This window comes from Bufo gargarizans, chromosome 1, assembly GCF_014858855.1.
Source record: "Bufo gargarizans isolate SCDJY-AF-19 chromosome 1, ASM1485885v1, whole genome shotgun sequence".
NCBI classification, from domain to species: domain Eukaryota; kingdom Metazoa; phylum Chordata; class Amphibia; order Anura; family Bufonidae; genus Bufo; species Bufo gargarizans.
In genome coordinates, this window is record NC_058080.1 from 174,348,448 (window position 1) to 174,365,816 (window position 17,369).

Genomic DNA, 17,369 nt, shown 5'->3' on the forward strand with positions numbered 1-17,369 from the left:
CGATACCAGATGTGTGACACTTTTTTGCTGCCAAGGTGGGCAAAGGGGCACATACTCCAAAGTGCACCTTTCGGATTTCACCGGTCATTTTTTACACATTTTGATTGCAAAGTTCTTCTCACACATTTGGACCCCTAAATTGCCAGGGCAGTATAACTACCCCACAAGTGACCCCATTTTGGAAAGAAGACACCCCAAGGTATTCTGTGAGGGGCATGGTGAGTTCCTAGAATTTTTTATTTTTTGTCGCAAGTTAGTGGAATATGAGACTTTGTAAGGAAAAAAGAGAGAAAATCATCATTTTCCGCTAACTTGTGACAAAAAAAAAAAAAATTCTAGGAACTCGCAGTGCCCCTCACGGAATACCTTGGGGTGTCTTCTTTCCAAAATGGGGTCACTTGTGGCGTAGTTATACTGCCCTGGCAATTTAGGGGCCCATATGTGTGAGAAGTACCTTGCAATCAAAATGTGTAAAAAATGGCGTGCGAAACCCGAAAGGTGCACTTTGGAATATGTGCCCCTTTGCCCACCTTGGCAGCAAAAAAGTGTGACACATCTGGTATCGCCATACTCAGGAGAAGTTGGGGAATGTGTTTTGGGGTGTCATTTTACATATACCCATGCTGGGTGAGAAAAATATCTTGGTCAAATGCCAACTTTGTATAAAAAAATGGGAAAAGTTGTCTTTTGCCAAGATATTTCTCTCACCCAGCATAGGTATATGTAAAATGACACCCCAAAACACATTCCCCAACTTCTCCTGAGTACGGCGATACCAGATGTGTGACACTTTTTTGCTGCCAAGGTGGGCAAAGGGGCACATACTCCAAAGTGCACCTTTCGGATTTCACCGGTCATTTTTTACACATTTTGATTGCAAAGTTCTTCTCACACATTTGGACCCCTAAATTGCCAGGGCAGTATAACTACCCCACAAGTGACCCCATTTTGGAAAGAAGACACCCCAAGGTATTCTGTGAGGGGCATGGTGAGTTCCTAGAATTTTTTATTTTTTGTCGCAAGTTAGTGGAATATGAGACTTTGTAAGAAAAAAATAAAAAAAATAAATCATCATCATTTTCCGCTAACTTGTGACAAAAAATAAAAAGTTCTATGAACTCACTATGCCCATCAGCGAATACCTTAGGGTGTCTACTTTCCGAAATGGGGTCATTTGTGGGGGTTTTCTACTGTTTGGGCATTGTAGAACCTCAGGAATCATGACAGGTGCTCAGAAAATCAGAGCTGTTTCAAAAAGCGGAAATTCACATTTTTGTACCATAGTGTGTAAACGCTATAACTTTTACCCAAACCATTTTTTTTCATCAAAGACATGTAGAACTATAAATTTGGCGAAAAATTTATATATGGATGTAGTTTTTTTTGCAAAATTTTAAAGCTGAAAGTGAAAAATGTCATTTTTTTGCAAAAAAATCGTTACATTTTGATTAATAACAAAAAAAGTAAAAATGTCAGCAGCAATAAAATACCACCAAATGAAAGCTCCATTAGTGAGAAGAAAAGGAGGTAAAATTCATTTGGGTGGTAAGTTGCATGACCGAGCGATAAACGGTGAAAGTAGTGTAGTGCCGAAGTGTAAAAAGTGGCCTGGTCATGAAGGGGGTTTCACCTAGCGGGGCTGAAGTGGTTAAGATAAGCATGGAGAGATGCTAGTTCATGAGGTGCGGTAGAGTTGCTGAGGCTGCTCTATGAAGTAATAAGACCTGTGCACGAGGTGCCTTGGGATGTTATGTGGTTGACTTAGCAACTGTATCGCATGCACTCTCCATGCCAATGAAAGATCTGGTGGGAAAGCAAAAGAGGAGTTATACATTTTAGAATTGAAATGGGAACCTCATACGCCATGCTATCAAGTGAAACCAAACAGATATCTTGCAGCTGCAAGTGGTCGACACAACTATAGGATTGTCGGAGATACTAGGTTAACACACATTAGAGCGGGTCCATGTTGCATTGAACATTGTGGGTAAGATTTGTCTATGGAGTCACAATGCTACCTGCTGGCAGCTTTTGGATCTTTGCATCACAGACCACAATGCCAGTCATGTGTGACAAATTTTTTCTCAGATACAGCTGTTCATTTTACAGCCAGATCACAGCTCTAAAACAGTCGTTGTGTAGCCCCAGCCTAATACCATTCATTAGGGCTGCAACGATTAATCGATGTAATCGATAATAATCGATAACTGGATTCGTTGTCGACGAATCCAGTTATCGAATAATCGTCGATTCGTTGCTATACGGGCGGGCGGTTTACTTTAAGTCACTGCATCTTTATTTTACCTTACAATCGTGACGCTCCAGTAACAACAGGCAGAGCGGAGGGCGGCGTAACGTCACTTACTCATGTGACGCGCCTGCTCCGCCTCCATCATTCATAAAGTGGGCGGAGCAGTGCGTCACGTGAGTAAGTGACGTTACGCCGCCCTCCGCTCTGCCTGTTGTTACTGGAGCGTCACGATTGTAAGGTAAAATAAAGATGCAGTGATAAGTCTGCTGTGAGCAGCGGCGCCGGGGCTGTTATGGGGAGGGGGAAATCTGTCTATGGCACTGCTATGGGGAGGGGGAAATCTGTCTATGACACTGCTATGGGGAAAGGGATCTGTGCACTGTTATCCCCATAGCACCACCCACAGATCCCCCTCTCCATAACAGCGCCACCCACAGATCCCCCTCTCCATAACAGCGCCACCCACAGATCCTCCCCATAATAGTGTCGTCCACAGATCCCCCATAACAGTGCCATCCACAATTTGTTTTAATATGGCCTTTGAACATAATTTTTCAAGTAAAATCATATAAACCGCTTTGTTTTGTAATTTTGTCGTTTTTCCCGATTAATCGAATAAATTAATCGGCAACTAATCGATTATTCAAATAATCGTTAGCTGCAGCCCTACCATTCATGCACAAAAAGATAAAATAAGTCCTATTCTTGTCTGCAATTACGGACAAGAATAGGCATTTCTATCATAGGGCTGGCCGTGTGTGTTCCGCAAAATGCGGAACGCACATGGCCAGTACTTGTGTTTTGTGGATCCGCAATTTGTGGACCACAAAACACTTACGGTTGTGTTAATGGACCCTTAGGTTGGTTTCATACGTGTCTGCAGAAGCTCCCGTCCTGACCTCCCAGCACTAACAGGGTCGTATAGCATTATATTGATTTACGATGCTATGTAACCCTTAAGGGACACTGACAGCCCCAATTAGCATATTTAGGTATATATACGTGAGTACAGGTCTTATAAAGTCTATTAAAATGATCTAAGTATCCCCCCTGTCCACCTTATAAGTACCAAAATATAAAGTTATATAACCTGCTTGTCTGGTCACCAATCTGCCCAAGGGGCGGCGTTTTATCACAAAATGCGCCCAGCCAGCCGCTCCCAACTGCCAGTCTGAAGCGCCGCCCAGCTCATCAATATTCACTTAGCTGGGCGGCGGCTACAACTCTCCGGACTCAAGTGCTGCAGCCTCTGCTTTATGCGTCAGTGCTAGGGAGGTCAGGACGGGAGCTTTGGCAGACACACGCTGCAAGTTCAATGTTTTGAACTCGCTTGTGTGAAACTAGCCTTATAGTCAGCGGGTCCAGCAGGCACTGTTCATTATCATCATTTGATGGTTCGGATGCTTCTGTTATTTTTGTTGTTTTGATGCTATAAAAGGTCACACTGTCAGATTAAAATCAGGACTGGATCATAAAAAGTGAGAAAGTATAAAGGACAGATACTACAGGTCCTCTTTCTTGAAATCACTCCCGGGGGGTAATTTATTATGAGGGTTTTCAGAGATTTTTTTTACTGATCGGTGGGGGTCCAACACCCGGAACCCCCGCCGATCAGCTGTTTGAGAAGGCAGCGGTGCGTGGCCTTCTCACTGCTTTTCCTAGGCTCAGTGACAACACGTTCATCGATCAAGTGGCCTTGTAGCAGCTCAGCCAGTGCTCCAGACAAAAAAATATTAACAGCCATTGGCTCCTAAACTAAAATTTTTAGTCGCCAAATTGAAAATATATATAATTAAAAAAAAAGAAGACTTGGAGAAGATGAGACACAGGTCACAGTAATGAGCCAGCACTACATATAGGAGAATACAGCACCACATACCTCTTACATCCAGTGACATCTCCTGTCAAGTAGACCTTCTTTTTCCTCTTCTCCATTTGACCCAGACCTCCATGACAAAGTCTTTCAGCAGCATCTCGTCTCTACAGAGTTTGTTACAGACACGTTAGATTTTAAAAATTTGCCATCAACCACCGCATCCTGGTGTCCCAACAATGTCATCCTGCTGCCATTCCCAATACTGTGCCCATGGTGCTCCCCAATGCCCCAGGTACTATACTGCTGAAAAAAATAGTGACCCCACTAGAAATAATGTCCCTATAGTGCCTACAGCAATTATAAATGCCACAGAGTGCCCCCAGTAATAATAAGAAAACCTTAGATTAATTCCCCCCCACTCTGCCCTCACATAGCAATTCCCCCGCCACACACACAGAAACTTCCCCCCCTCACATAGTAATTTTCTCCCACACTGCCCCCATATAGTAATTTCCCCACACATAGTAATTACTCCCCCACAGGAGAAATATGCTCCACAGTAGTAATTTTTCCCCCCCATACTGTCCTCTAGTACCCCCCTTATGGCTAGTAATGTCTCCTAGTGCCCTTCTTACTGACAGTAATGTCCCCCCACTGCCCCCCTTACGGTTAGTAATGTCCCCCCAGTGTCCCCCTTACGGCCAGTAATGGTCCCCCAGTGCCCCCCTTACGGCCAGTAATGTACCCCCAGTGCCCCCCTTATGGCCAGTAATATCCCTCCAGTGCCCCTCTTTATGGACAGTAATGTCACCCAGTGCCCCCCTTATGGCCAGTAATGTCCCCCAAGTGCCCCCTTTATGGCCAGTAATGTCCCCAGTGCCCCCTTTATGGCCAGTAATGTCCCCAAGTGACCCCCTTATGGCCAGTAATGTCCCACAGTGCTCCCCTTACGGCCAGTACTGTCCCCACTGTACTCCCTTATGACCAGTAATGTCCTCCAGTGCCCCCCTTTACGGACAGTAATGTGCTCCCTTATGGCCAGTAATGTCCCCCAAGTGCCCCCTTTATGGCCAGTAATGTCCCCAAGTGACCCCCTTATGGCCAGTAATGTCCCCAAGTGACCCCCTTATGGCCAGTAATGTCCCCTCAGTGCCCCCTTATGGCCAGTAATGTCCCCTCAGTGCCCCCTTATGGCCAGCAATGTCCCCTCAGTGCCCCCCTTATGGCCAGCAATATCCACTCAGTGCCCCCCTTATGACCAGCAATATCCACTCAGTGCCCCCCTTATGGCCAGCAATGTCCCCTCAGTGCCCCGCTTATGGCCAGCAATGTCCCCTCAGTGCCCCCTCTTATGGCCAGCAATGTCCACTCAGTGCCCCCCTTATGGCCAGCAATGTCCCCTCAGTGCCCCCCTTATGGCCAGTAATGTCCCCTCAGTGCCCCCCTTATAGCCAGCAATGTCCCTTCAGTGCCCCGCTTATGGCCAGTAATCTCCCCTCAGTGCCCCCCTTATGGCCAGTAATGTCCCCTCAGTGCCCCCCTTATAGCCAGCAATGTCCCTTCAGTGCCCCGCTTATGGCCAGTAATCTCCCCCCAGTGCCCCTTTATGGCCAGTAATGTCCCTCCAGTGACCCCCTTATGGCCAGTAATGTTGGCACTTAAAAAAAAAAGCTAAAATCTTAAACTCACCTGTGTCCTTTCGCTGGCGCTCACTGGCTGCTGGTACGGCCTGGGATGGTGCAACGCAGACGCGCACACCTCACTGCTGTGCATCCTGGCACAGGCAGGCGTGATGATGTGATCACACCGGCCTGTGCCGGGACGCACAGCAATGAGGTGTGTAGCCTGTAGCGTAGGTGAAAAAGTATCGTCACCATCTGCAAATTTTATGGCGCATTGGCGACCATTTTGGTCGGCATCTGGAGCGCTGTCAGCCCCATTAAAGTGAAAGGGACCGAGCTGCAATACCAAGCCCAGCCGTTATACAATGTACAGCATTATGCTTGTTAAATACAGGAGCGCCACTGCCTTCTCAAAACAGCTGACCAGCGGGGGTCCCAGGTGTCGGACCCCCACCAATCAGATACTAATGACTTATCCAGAGGATAGACCATCAGTAAAATAATCTTATAAAGAATTCCGTTATCGATTTCGGTACCATGGACCATAAGTTATGGTCAAGGGTGGTGGAATCCATAACAGAATTCTTAGATAACCGAACCTTGTACGCCCAACTTGCAAACAGAAGTTCGCTAATCCCTAGTCTTGATAAATTCCTCCAATGCACTGTATTGGTAGCTCAGCTGAATGTAATGTAATGATTCACTAAAAGTCCTGTTACAAAGACAGATTATCAGGCAAATTATCGGAGATGAGTATTTGTAATCTGCTTGTGTGAAAGGTGTCGGCAATAACCGGATGAACGAGTAAAAGCTCTTTCATCAGGTGATCATGCCATTCTCTAGGCACCAAAAAACTAGATTTTTGTACTTACCGTAAAATCTGTTTCTCTTCAGTTCATTCGGGGACACAGGCTTGACCATGGATATAGCTGTTGCCGCTAGTAGGCGGACACTAAGGACACAAAGTGTAAGCTCCTCCCCTTTAGCTATACACTTCCTACAGAGACTAAGCTAAATCAGTTAGTGCAAAAGCAGTATGAGACGCAATACCAAAAAATTACACTATGTACAAATTGTAGGAAGGAACAAGGGGCCATCATTGATAGTCTATACGTGTCACCGAGGTTCCTGGCCTCGGTGAGGAAAGAGCATTTTTTTTTCCTGAAGTGTCATTTTTGCTTTGCAGTCTGACACTTCAATTGTTTAGTATGGCTGTAAAGCCGATCCGGGAAGGCTCTTACTGGGAGTAGCCAAAGTGCTGGGTGGATGGCCGGGTCTTGGGAGGCTTATAAAAGCAGTCACCATTAATCAGGTGGGGTGGATTATCCTCCATCTCACAGTGAGGCCCCATGCACACGGCCGTTGTTCACGGCCGTGTGCGGGCCGTGGAACCGCGGCCTGGATCCCTCCTGAGAGCAGGAGCGCACGGCGTCACTGGTTGCTATGACGCCGTGCGCTCCCTGCTGCCGCCGCAATACAGTAATACACTGGTATGATCTATACCAGTGTATTACTGTACTGTGCCGGCAGCAGGGAGCGCACGGCGTCATAGCAACCAGTGACGCCGTGCGCTCCTGCTCTCAGGAGGGATCCAGGCCGCGGTTCCACGGCCCGCACACGGCCGTGAACAACGGCCGTGTGCATGGGGCCTGAAGCTGTGGAGTCTCTGTGGTTTGGGATCTGAAGTTGTGTGCCATGCAAAAGGGCTGAGAGCCGCATGCTGGAAAAGAGGCCTCTAAAGCCTGCTGGGGACCGCTGTTGAGAAACTGCTAACAAGGTGAATGTTTGTGTTCTGTGGACTTTCCATGGTGTGGACAAACACCAAGACAGCAAACTGTTATTTTGTTTTAAAAACAATGTAACACTGCGCGCTCTACTCTACAATAATTAGGCCCCTTTTACACCTGCGTTCTTTTCTTCCGGCATAGAGTTCCGTCGTCGGGGCTCTATGCCGGAAGAATCCTGATCAGTTTTATCCTAATGCATTCTGAATGGAGTGAAATCCGTTCAGGATGCATCAGGATGTCTTCAGTTCCGGAACGGAACGTTTTTTGGCCGGAGAAAATACCGCAGCATGCTGCGCTTTTTGCTCCGGCCAAAAATCCAGAAGACTTGCCGCAAGGCCGGATCCGGAATTAATGCCCATTGAAAGGCATTGATCCGGATCCGGCCTTAAGCTAAACGTCGTTTCGGCGCATTGCCTGATCCGACGTTTAGCTTTTTCTGAATGGTTACCATGGCTGCCGGGACGCTAAAGTCCTGGCAGCCATGGTAAAGTGTAGTGGGGAGCGGGGGAGCGGTATACTTACAGTCCGCGCGGCTCACGGGGCGCTCCAGAGTGACGTCAGGGCGCCCCAAGCGCATGGATCACATGATCGCATGGCACGTCATCCATGCGCATGGGGCACTCTGACGTCACTCTGGAGCGCCCCGGGAGCCGCGCGGACTGTAAGTATACCGCTCCCCCGCTCCTAGCGTCCTGGCTGCCATAGTAACACTGAAAGCATTTTGAAGACGGATCCGTCTTCAAATGCTTTCAGTACACTTGCATTTTTCCGTGTAATTTCCGTGTAATTCCGGCAAGTGGAGTACACGCCGGATCCGGACAACGCAAGTGTGAAAGAGGCCTTAGCCAAAACTTGTCACCACCTTCCTACTCTCACACAGATATATACCACAGCACTGATATCTTAATACATCAATCCTACCTTGATATAGGTATCCGTGCTGTGGTTTTGTATCATGCGGCGGTCCTCACTCCTCTTCTATACGTGCAGGGCCGTCTTTAATATTGATTGGACCCTGGGCAAAAATGTACTTGGGCCCCCTGGATCCCGCCTTCCCACACCTTAGCAGGCAATCACGCCCTCCACCACAACACACACACAAAAAATCCACACGCCTGGTAGAGTCCAGTGAATGACTGTAAATACTTCCAGTTCTGAAGACTCCAGCGGCTCAGGATCAGTGCTCTGGGCAGCTGGGCTCAGGCTGGAAGTGGGCACCGCTCTGCAGGAAGGAGACCAGGGCTCGGCTCACCCTAGTGTTACAGTGCACCCCAGCACCCCACAGTATGCAGTATAGCACCCTATAGTATACAGTACCCCACAGTATGCAGTATAGCACCCTATAGTATACAGCACCACACAGTATGCAGTATAGCACCCTATAGTATACAGCACCACACAGTATGCAGTATAGCACCCTATAGTATACAGCACCACACAGTATTCAGTATAGCACCCTATAGTATACAGCACCACACAGTATGCAGTACCCCACAGTATATAGTAGAGCAGTATAGCAGCCCACAGTATACAGCACCTCACGGAATACAACACCTCACTGTATACAGCACCCCAAACTATACACGATACAACCCCCCACACTATACAGTACAGCAGTATAGCACTCCCCCCCCCCCCCACTATACAGGCCCCCCCACACTATACAGACCCCCCACACTATACAGCCCACCACACAATATACAGCCCATTACACAATATATAGCCCACCACACAGTATACAGCCCACCACACAGTATACAGCCCACCACTATACAGTAGTTTACAGTATATTAACATAACAGCCCCTGTCACCTTTTTCTGATGTAATCTTTACACAAAAAAGCTCCACAGTTAACTTCAGTAGGACCTGTGATGACCTCATAGCCATGTGACCAGTAATTGCTAGGTTACTGGTCACATGGTAATGATGTCATTAAGGTCCTAGAGCAAAACTCATTAAGGTCCTAGATTTAAGATCATTAACACAGTACGATCATGATGCCTGTGTAGCCGACAGCCTGACACCCGGGGCAGTAGCTAGCAGGGCTCAAGAGGCAGCTGCCTTGGGCCCCCCAGGAGCAACTGGGCCCAGGGCAGCTGCCCCTTTTGCCCCTTGGTAAAGACGGCCCTGTATACGTGGGGCAGCAGGAAAAACAGATCCGAGGGAAGGTGGCTTCAGCATAGACTATAGCATAGTCTATGCTGAAGCCACCTTCCCTCGGATCTGTTTTTTCCTGCTGCCCCACGTATAGAAGAGGAGTGAGGACCGCCGCATGATACAAAACCACAGCACGGATACCTATATCAAGGTAGGATTGATGTATTAAGATATCAGTGCTGTGGTATATATCTGTGTGAGAGTAGGAAGGTGGTGACAAGTTTTGGCTAACTATTGTAGAGTAGAGCGCGCAGTGTTACATTGTTTTTAATCAATTGCGTTTTTTACGGCTGGGCCGCATAAAGTCTAACATAGCAGAAAACGGGACTGCTAAGGGTACTTTCACACTTGCGTTGTTTGATTCCGGCAGGCAGTTCCGTTGCCTGAACTGACTGCCTGATCAGGCAAACTGTATGCAAACGGATGTCATTATTTCTGACTGATCAGGCATTTTTCTGACTGATCAGGATCCTGATCAGTCAGAAAAATGCCTGATCAGTCAGAAAAATGCATTGCAATACCGGATCCGTTTTTCCGGTGTCATCAGGCAAAACGGATCCGTTTTTTTTCATTTTTTTCATTTTTAAAGGTCTGCGCATGCGCAGACCGGAATGACGGATCCGGCATTCCGGTATTTTGAATGCCGGATCCGGCACTAATACATTCCTATGGAAAAAAATGCCGGATCCGGCATTCAGGCAAGTCTTCAGTTTTTTTCGCCGGAGATAAAACCGTAGCAAGCTACGGTTTTCTCTTTTGCCTGATCAGTCAAAACAACTGAACTGAAGACATCCTGATGCAAACTGAACGGATTACTCTCCATTCAGAATGCATGGGGATATGCCTGATCAGTTCTTTTCCGGTATAGAGCCCCTGTGACGGAACTGTATGCCGGAAAAGAAAAACGCTAGTGTGAAAGTACCCTAAAACACTGAAGCGGCATTAAGTGTGGATAAGCGCCAGTTGATAACACTGTGTGTTATTTTGTTTTGCCTTCTGTGAGAATAAACACTGAACTATTTAAGTTAAAGACTTTGTGATTGCCTCTATACTGTGTCCGCTTACCTTTCTACCAGAGCGAAACCCCACAAAACCCAGAACGCGGCAAAGAGAACCAAACGGGAGGCAGCTGATGCCACTTGCACCAACTAAAGTAGGGCTTTCAGGTCCAGTGGTAGATTCTGGAAGATAACAGCTTCATGGCCCGAATCATGGTCTGGACCACCGCATCCAAAAAACCCTGAGCCTTCAGTACGATGGCTTTAACAGCCATGCCGTTGAATGTAGCGACCCTAAATTCGGGTGGAAGATCGGCCCCTGTGACAGAAGGTCATCCCGAAGAGGAAGACGCCAGGGTTTATCAGCGAGAAGGGCTACTAGAGACGCGTGCCACACCCGGAGCGGCCAATCTGGGGCCACGAGAATGACGGGCAGTCCCTCGGACCTGATCTTCTGGATGAGACGCGGAATGAGAGGAAGAGGCGGGAACACACAAGGAAACGTGAACAGACTACAAGGAATCACTAGCACGTTGCACGCCAGGGCTATGGGGTCCATAGACCACGCAACGGAGTCCTCAACCTTGTTGATGAAGCAGGAGGCCATGAGATCCACATCCGGTCGCCCCCACCACTCGCAAATGGCTCGAAAGCCCACTCGCCGGGTTCGAGATGCTACCGGCTAAGGAAGTCTGCGATCCAGTTGTCGATGCCGGGGATGTGAACTGCCGATAGTTCCGGAACATGTTTCTCCGCCCAGCTGAGAATCAGCGCCGTCTCCACCATGGCTACCGGGCTCCAGGTGCCGCCCTCGTGATTGAGGTACGCCACCGCCGTGGAGTTGTTGGACTGAACCAGACAACCCCTGAGATGGTCGGCCCAATGGCGCAGAGAAAGTCGGATCGCCCTCAACTCCAGAACATTGATTGGAAGTAAGCGTTCTTCGCGTGACCATACTCCTTGAACAGAGAGATTTTCCAACACCCTCCAACCCCTGAGGCTTGGGTCCGTTGTTAAAACCTTCCAACAGAGAGGAAGGAACGAGCGGCCCGACGTCAACATCAGAGAGACCAACCACCATCTGAGGGCCCGGCAAACTGGGGCAGTGAGACGCATGGGCCGATCCAAGGAGGCTGGGGAGCGGTCCCAGCTGGACAGAATGGCTCGCTGAAGCATTCTGGTATGAAATTGAGCATAGGGAACTGCTTTGAAGGCAGAGACCATGTGCCCCACAGCCCGCATGCAGCGACGAATGGGAACTGGAGCTGGCCGCAACAAGGGGAGAATCTGAAGACGGAGAGCGGATAGCTCCTCCGGAGACAAGAACACCTTGGCCTCAAAGGTGTCGAGCACCATGCCCAGATAAGTCAACTGCTACGATGGATAAAGACTTCTGCCTGTTGAGGATCCATCCGAAGAGCTCCAGGGTGTGCAGAACTATGCCCAGGCTGTCCGCCGTCACCCGGAATGACGGACCCTTCACCAGGATGTCGTCTAAGTAAGGAATCGCTACGATCCCCCTGGTATGGAGCAGGACCATTACTGCCAGAACCTTCGTAAAGACCCTGGGAGCCGTGGCCAGGCCGAACGGGAGGACTAAAAGTCTCTGACTGATGCAGATGCGTGCGAATCGCCTAAAAAAAAAAAAAGAATCCGCGGGTATCTGAGGTAGAGTTCGGAGGAGACAACCCGAAAAAAACTAAACGGAGGGGAGGACTTGAATTCCAGCTTGTAGCCCTCTGCAACAACTTCCCTCACCCACGCGTCCGACACGTGAGCCAGCCAGACATGCCGAAACAAATGAAGCCGGCCGCCCACCCGAACGGAGGGCACCGGGAACCGCCCGCCATGCAGCGGAGTTCTTAGGACTAAAGGACTTGAAGCCCTGTTGGAGGGAACGGCAGAAAGGGCAAGGCTTAAAGGAAGGTTTGTGTTTCTGATCCGTGGCCGACTTGTTGGATGCCCTTCTTGGGCCTGAAAAAACTCGAAAGGGGCAAAAAAAATGCTTCCACTTTTTTAACCTACTAGACCGCCCCCTGTTCTATGGTAAACGAGTGCTCTTACCACATGTAGCGTCTGAAATGATCTCGTCCAGGCGTTTAACAAAAAGTCTGTTGCCAGTAAAAGGGAGGGCTGTCAGGGTCCGCTTTGAAGCATCTGCCGCCCAGCAGGATAGTCATAGGGTACTGGGAACAGCCACCAACAGGGCTGACGAACGGGCCATAAGCCTGACAGCATCCAAAGATGCTTCAGAAATATACACACTGGCATGAGAGAGCTGCAGGACCATATGTGCAAGTTCCCCCGACGGGACTCCCGAGTCGAGACCCTGACGTAAATTACTTGCCCACTCCCCCATAGCTTTGCTCACCCATGTAGAGGCAAATACCGGCTGCAGTGCTGTGCCCACTGCCTCAAAGGAAGATTTTGCAAACGCTTCCAGCTTCTTATATCTGATATCAGAGAAAAAAGCCCCATCCATCATTGGCAAGGTAGTATTTTTAGCCAAGCAGGAAACCGGCGGGTCTACTATAGGTGAGGACGACCATATTTTTGTCAAATCCTCCGTAAAAGGATAAAGGACGTACAAGCGTTATAGCAAGGTAAAACGTCTATCCACTACGTCCACTCCTTGGAAATAGAGGAATCAAACTGCTGGTGGTTAAGGAAACACTTGTGCGAGCGACGGGACCTTCTAAAGGTAAAACCCGAGCTGGAAGATGACGGTGCGGGATCCTCAACCTGCAATGTCTCAATAACTGCTGTAATAAGATTGTCCACCATGTAGGACAGTTTGGACAACAGCGAGACAACATCATTATCTGACCCCTCCTCCTCAAAACACGCCTCTTCCACTGAGAACACGTCGGAGCGAGACTCTCTAGCAGGAGGAGGAGAGGCCAAGGAAATGGTAGACACAGACCCTCTTTTGGGGGGAGTATGTTCTGGCCTGTCTTGCGGAACGGCCGCGATGGGCGTGCACCCTAGAGTCAGACCGGTCAGAGGACTGCCTTGCCGACAAATGCCCCAATATCTCCACAATGGCCTTGCTGGTATGGGAGACATCCTATAACACCCTAGACAGGGAATGCGCCCATTCCGGTTCTACCATAGGCTGGGCAGTAGGAACCATCGGATCCGGGGCCGAGCCACTTGATGGCGGAGCAGCACACGCAAAGCAGAGGGAGTCTGACTGAGGGGATGGAAATTTTGGCAACACAACCCACAGGCAAAATGACGCACCGAAGGGACCGCCTGCTTCAGGACCTGGGGTCTGGGCTCAGACATAATGATAACCATGGCGTCTAAGCAAGGGAAAAGGAAGAGGGAAAGGTTAGGCCCTGTAAGAAGGGACAAACAGCACTTACCCAGCCTGTGTCCCTCCAAGCAGCACGACCAGCTCGTCAGCGTCTCGCCAGGTTTTTTAAATCCCGAAAGTGGGCAGAGCCCACTCTCTCACTGCTGTGGGCGTGGGGACATCACATGCCCGCATCCCCGGCCGATGCCAGCCGAGGAAAAATAAGCCGTGGGGGGCCCTGTAGTACCAGGCCGCCCAGAAGCCGTGGCCTTCATAAACCATGGCCCCGGCACCGAGCCACCGCACCGAACAGGAAGCGGCGATACACTAAACAGGGAAGGACACTCCGCCCCCATGCACATGTCGGTGGCTGCACAAACGCCAGTGCAAATGCCGCCGAGGTAGCAGCAGGAGGATGCCCTGCAGTGAACGCTGCAGAGCCGGCGCAGCTGATGTGCCCCTCACTGGAAAACAGACGCCCCCCCAACACCGTGCATATTGCACCGCGACCTCCTGGAGGGGCCCAGCCACATGGGGACCAGGTAACCTGGGGAGGGTACTGGAAGGGGGAGCACTTTTATTTTTTATTACTCTCATCTATATGTCCTCCGGGAAATGAAGGGTACATTTATTCTGCTATACCCAGGAAAAATGTGATTTGACCCGGGGTAGAAATGACATAGTAGATCGCGTTGTCCACAGACGAATAATAGCAATGCCCACTATTTGCATGTAAGGGACTGCGCTAATGACTGCTCATAATTACTGATCATCACATGCAGGGGCGTAGCTAAAAGCTCATGGGCCCTGGTGCAAAAGTTCAGCTTGGGCCCCCGTCCCTCAGTGCTTGTTGGCAGGGGAGCACATAGCCTTCCTGCTGCCTGAGGCAAACATTGAAAGGGCACCCCCTCATGCCAAATTCTTAACCTAACCCCTTCCCTCCAGCCAGAGGTGTAAATTGACCAGGATGCACTATCTATAATGCCAGTGTCTTACATAGCAGAAGGGTCTTTGGGCCCCTCAGGCTCCTGGGCCCGGTAGCGACTGCTACCTCTGCACCCCCTATAGCTACGCCCCTGATCACATGAGAAACTGGCAGCGATTTTCCACAGACATATAACGTAGGTCAGGGGTAGGCAACCTCCGGCACTCCAGCTGTTGTGAAACTATAACTCCCAGCATGCATACTTGCTCTGCTCATCTCAGAACTCTCTTAGAAATGAATGGAACATGCTGGGAATTGTAGTTTCACAACAGCCGGAGTACCGAGGGTTGCTGATACCTGAGGTAGGTGCCCATTCTGGGACTCACACACAACCGAGAATGGCACAGCAAACTATTACCACACATGACGAGGACAAACGGGTGCCACCTACACTGGCTTATTCACTGGACCATGGTTATTGGGCCGAGTTGGACCAAAACCTTTATGAATTGTTCCGCACCTCAAACTTGGTGGAACTGTTTCTATCACACAGGGACATCCTGGAACTGAACACATCCACAATGTTGCCCTGATACTCGATGGAGAGTAAATTGTGCAGCAGCGATGTATTATTTTTCGAGTAGCCTCCAGGATCTGTATATCTACAGTGCACAGGGTTTTTTCCAACCAGATACGATAAGGAGAGGGTAAAGGTTTCTCTGCAGGTGCCGCTCTCTACCTTGTAGACCACAGTATTCTACGTGCCTGCTAGCACAGACATTACGTCATCTCTCCTGACATGTCCGTTTTAGTAAAAGCTTGTATTGCCCATGAAATAAAGATTCTGGAGCAGCTTTCCTTTAGGCCTGTATGCACACGACCGTAGTTTGTGTCTGCATCTAATCCGCATTTTTTGCAGATGGGACGCTGACCCATTGATTTCAATGGTGCCGCAAAAGATGCGGACAGCACAATCCGTGCTGTCCGCATCCGCACGTCCGCTCTGCAGCCCCGCAAAAAAGATTGAACACGTCCCATTCGTGTCCATTTTGCGGACAGGGATAGGACATTTCTACAGAAGTTAAAAAATAAATGGTGGCATGCCATCCGCGTTTTGCAGATCCACAATTTGCGGAACACAAAACACTTACGCCGGCGTGCATGAGCCCTTGTAAGAAATGGTACACCAGATACTGTAGAGGCAGCTTCCCACCATGTGTGGGCTCCATGTTCAGTGTACTCACCTGGAAATGATTTCAAGGTTACCAAATGTGTCCATCATTAGCTAAGCACATACCATGGGTTCAGCTACATGGCAGGACAGCTGTCGCACCCAAGGAATGCGGTGCTAACATAGAAATGATGGGGGTTGCAGCGTGACTTGCACATGTGAAAGAATCGCAAAAGATTCTGGGGTCGCAGTCAAGGTCACGCTGCGACTACATTCGTGTCCATGCGCGCGTCACTACGCTGGGATCCCACTGCTATAACTTTTGCATCAGAAGGAAGTGTAAGTAAAGTGAAGTGTGAGGGCAGTCCACATGGCGGAATTTGCTGTTGCAATATTGGCATGGATTCTGCACCAAAATTGCATTAGTGACAGTGTGGTTACTGCCTCCCATTGTAGGCACTGAATGGAGCTAAACCAGGTCATGAGTGGGCCCACAGCATTCAAAGTGAAAAACTCGGCAGAAACCGCCTTCTGCTGCGGAGTACATGGCGCATTCTGACGTGTGAACATACTCTAAGGGTACTTCCACAATGGACCCGGTCTTTGTAAATGACCCCCAGTATGGCTTTGCATAGTTTTTTTTTTTTTGCTATGCCAAGGTATATGTCACACATGTGGCGAAGCGCGGTGTGAACGGCGTCTAAAGTTTGTCATAATTCGTGCAGTAAATATTTGTATTTTCTCACAGAAAACAGGAGATGGACTGTCACTTATTACATCATCACTTGTTATGTAACCTCCAGCCTGCACCCCGACCAGTGCCCATGCTGCCAGCCACTATCGCTGCTGTGATCTTAATGGAGCCATAGATCGCACTGCGACATTGCTGCCCGGGAGCGACAAATGCTCAGACCCGTGCCCAAGCCAAAGGTGGCAGAGGGGCAATGCCGAGCCCCCGTAACCCTCCCCCCACACATTAATGCACCGGCTACTTCCCTGTACCCGGGCACCGAGCAGCTTCCTGCATTTACCCGAAGTTTCCTACTTACTCCACAGCTGCAGCAGCTTTCTCAGGAGCCCATGACAGTCTCACCCGGCCGGCACATTAAAACAGGGGTTACCCGGCTGCTGTCCATGGAAAACGAAACACAGTGCAACTGAAAACGAACATTTTAAAAAAAAGTTTACTATGGATATTGATTTACTCCCCAACCATGTTTCTTCACAGTATTTATTCATAATGGTCACAAATCATTCATATAATATTTTCGCTTCCCCCCTTCTACAAGTTGGGACCGTCCACAAATAAAGGGAGGGCGGCTCTGTTGTTATCCCACTAGTCT

The 17,369-nt window shown here is 49.2% G+C and overlaps 1 protein-coding gene across 1 annotated transcript in view; it reads right to left on the reverse strand.

Annotated features, from left to right (window-relative positions):
• The window catches only part of LOC122942539, a 110,809-nt gene extending 93,661 nt beyond the window's left edge, over window positions 1-17,148 (reverse strand). Inside the window, exon 1 of the mRNA XM_044300193.1 lies at window positions 17,076-17,148. The gene's annotated coding sequence lies outside the window, so the exon portion shown is untranslated. The remainder of the gene's footprint in view (window positions 1-17,075) is intronic.
• Between the last annotated feature and the right edge of the window lie 221 nt (window positions 17,149-17,369).